At 33.6% G+C, this 3,337-nt stretch overlaps 1 long non-coding RNA gene across 1 annotated transcript; it reads right to left on the bottom strand.

Moving 5' to 3' along the window:
- Nucleotides 1–457: 457 nt before the first annotated feature.
- LOC138348607 (uncharacterized) lies at nucleotides 458–2,782 on the bottom strand. The gene is made up of 2 exons (XR_011221396.1): nucleotides 2,643–2,782; nucleotides 458–733 (listed from the first exon to the last, which is right to left on the bottom strand). It is a non-coding gene; the product is annotated as an uncharacterized lncRNA (long non-coding RNA).
- Between the last annotated feature and the right edge of the window lie 555 nt (nucleotides 2,783–3,337).

Genomic DNA, 3,337 nt, shown 5'->3' with positions numbered 1-3,337 from the left:
GAATAATTTAGTTGAGGCTCCGGACACCGAGTGAAAAAAAAAGTGTTAGTGTCACAATCTAGATCGCCGTGAGTGACACCCACATTGACCATATGGTGGGAGAATCGATGGCTAACCCAAACTTAACTCATCAACTATTTTAAGCTGCAACTTATATTGTAAAACACTAAGGAAACAATGTAAGAAAACAATTGCCGAATTTAACCTCCTAGAATTTGAAAGTCATAGTACCAGAATTCTAAATAGTCAAGAATGGGGATGCAAGCCTAAAAACTAGAAAACATAAATCTAATAATCTAAAAAGAAGTGAAGAAGAATCCATGGCAGCATACAAGAGTAGTTATGACGTGGAAGTACCCTCTAAAAGTAACATGGCGTATTTGACCTCTTAGAGGTCTTGTACAAGCCACTTGGCTTCATTACATAATATCATTTAAAAATGGAGGGAATTAAAAACTTTTCTTTTAAACATAATATGGAATCATTTCATAATAATAGAAGTCTTTCTAACATGTCTCAAAATCATCTACGAAATACATGAGTAATCATGTCTTGGGACGCAACCCACAAAAGTCTAAAACATAGTAAATAACATAAACGAAACATAAGGCTGTTGTCCTTGAATGCTATGAGGACTCACGAATCTTCAATTAATGCTACGAGGACTCACCAATCTTAAATCTTCTCCAAACTTAGGAACCTAGCCTCCAAGCACTCAATCTACTAAAAGCCGCTACATTTTGTTAGAAATGTAGGCAATATGTGTTAATACAAAAATGTACCAAGTATGAAAGCTAACATATAAAATATAAGACATCTCAAAGGATTAGTCAATAATAGACATGATCATAAGATATAATAGCATAAACATAACATGAATACCATAAGCATAGTAATTCATCATAAGGCATACATAAATCATACTTCAACCATTTGTCCTTCTTATTCAAGTGAATTGCATCACAAGCCACCTCCAAGTATACTTGTGCAAGGTCAAGGTAGCCTCCCATACTACTACCTAAGCTAAGTACCTTTGTTTGGTCATTCTTGATTATAATCCACTTTCATAATTAAGACCTATCATAACGTAAGAGTACTATACCCCTAGGTTACTTCAATACACACTTGTGCAATGCATGTGAGGCATCTCATTATACCTCACACACTAAACATATCTCGAAATCACCCTATTCATATTAACCATCTTAAGGTGTCACTAATAGACCTACTTCATATTGACAAGGAACTATCACCCTAAATCAATCATGACATGGAAGGCAACTATAACTACTATCCAAGCTAAGCATACATCATATAAGAGGTCATTTCATAGGTAGCTTCAAGTCATACTTGTGTCATGTATGAATGACATCCCATTTTATCATTTATACTAAGTACTTTTTTAGGATAACCAATCCAAGCTAACTTATCTTTCATTCTAGTTTATTAAGATTAGCATACTAACATAACAGACCTACTACCATGGAAAGCATCATAACATACTATCCGAGCTAACAAATGAAGGATATAAGAATACCAACCTAGCCATCATGCAACTATTCATGTAGATGCAAGCTAACTATAAGGGATCATAAGTCATTCCTTGGAGAGCTACATGTCTCAATCCTAAGATACCATGAAGTGGTGTTGGACTAACCAAATCAAGCTATCATGAAGAAATTCTAGTCATGCTACTTCGAGCTATCCCTAGGAGAGTATCGATCCTCTATCATAGGCTACCTTTCCTAATACTAATGCAAGCAACCATTAACAAGAATTCTATCAATCCAAGATCAAGCTAACCATGGGAGAGCTTAATTCCTTCAACCCAAGCTACCATGAGATTCACCATCCCAAGCTACCATAAGATTTACCATCTCAAGCTACCATGTGATCTACCATTTCAAGCTACATAATTCAACTATCCATAAAGGAGCTACGAGACTCAACTTCTAACTATTCTATCTCTGTCTAATCCAAGATCAAGCTATTCTAGTCTATCATGCTTTTATTCATTTTAGGGTCTTAGGTCAACCTAGAATTCATCTATGTGAGAGAACTTGCTTCTCCTAGCTTGTTCATCTAAGTGTATATGAGAAGGAGAATAACTCATCACAATCCTAACAATAATGGCTACAAGCACTATCTTCAATGCTAGTTTCATTCTATTATGACCCATTTCTAATTACAAACTATTTCAATCACTTTGATCATTAGAAGGTAATTCTAGTCATGCTTGATCATATAGGTTCAATTCTGACTTTACAAGTCAAGATCCTTCTTATTCAATTAGGCCTAATTCAATTCATATCTAGATGATCGTAGCTACGATCAATTAGTATTCAAGACGATTGAATTAAGAAAATTAACTTTAAACCTTCTCTTTCCCTCTAATGGCTTAAACCCACCATGATCACCTTCATCATCATAGATTAAAATTAATCAATAAAGCCACATGAAAACATTATATAATCATCATAAAAATATAGTTGAATTCACCCACTAAATAAGGATCACAAACAAGTCTTACCCACAATGTAATCACAACCCTAGCTAAATTGGGGTATCTTGGATTCACAATTGAGGGAAACTATGGGGCCTCCATGGATTGAAGAATACATGGATGAACAATATTCACATACCTTTAATCAAAGCCTTAACCTTATCTAGAAACCTTGGTGAAATTAGTCCTAGATTCTGCCTCCTTCTTTTTTTCTTCTTCAATGGTGATCTTGAGAGAATTTTAGGGAGGGAAAGGTTTTGTTTTGGAGTATCAAGTCTTCTTCTTCCTATACACTTATAATTATACAAGCATTTTTTGGGTTTGAGGCTAACTTTTTGTAAAGGGACATACAATTGCAATCTCTTCCATTTTTGAGTCATGATACTAATTTATTTTAATTTTTTTTATGTAATTCTAGAAACTATCAATACCTATGTTTAGGATCTTATTAAGGTGGTTCACAATTAAGTTTTATCTGGTTTGTGAGTTCTTAAGATGCTATTTTGGAAGGAGGAATTTGTTGCTACATTGTGAATGACTCTTTGGTTATTGAATATGATCATATCTCTTAACCCTTCTTGAAGATTACGATTTGGAAATGTGCGTATTGAGAGCCTTTTCTCTCTATTATCAAGGGTTTTCTCTTTAATACTCCTTTTGTCCCTAATTAATTGTCCACTTTTGAATTAACAAACCTATTAAAAATACAATAATTGATATAATGAACTTATCATTTTACCCCTATTAATTATGAAGTGAATGAACTAAATTTTTTTATGATTTCAAGAAATTCTACATTTTTCAAATTAATAAATTGAGGGTATAATAGAGAAA

This window comes from Solanum lycopersicum, chromosome 5 (assembly GCF_036512215.1).
Source record: "Solanum lycopersicum chromosome 5, SLM_r2.1".
Classification (NCBI taxonomy): Eukaryota; Viridiplantae; Streptophyta; class Magnoliopsida; order Solanales; family Solanaceae; genus Solanum; species Solanum lycopersicum.
Note: the sequence above shows the minus strand (reverse complement) of the source record. Positions and strands in the feature narration are given on the sequence as shown.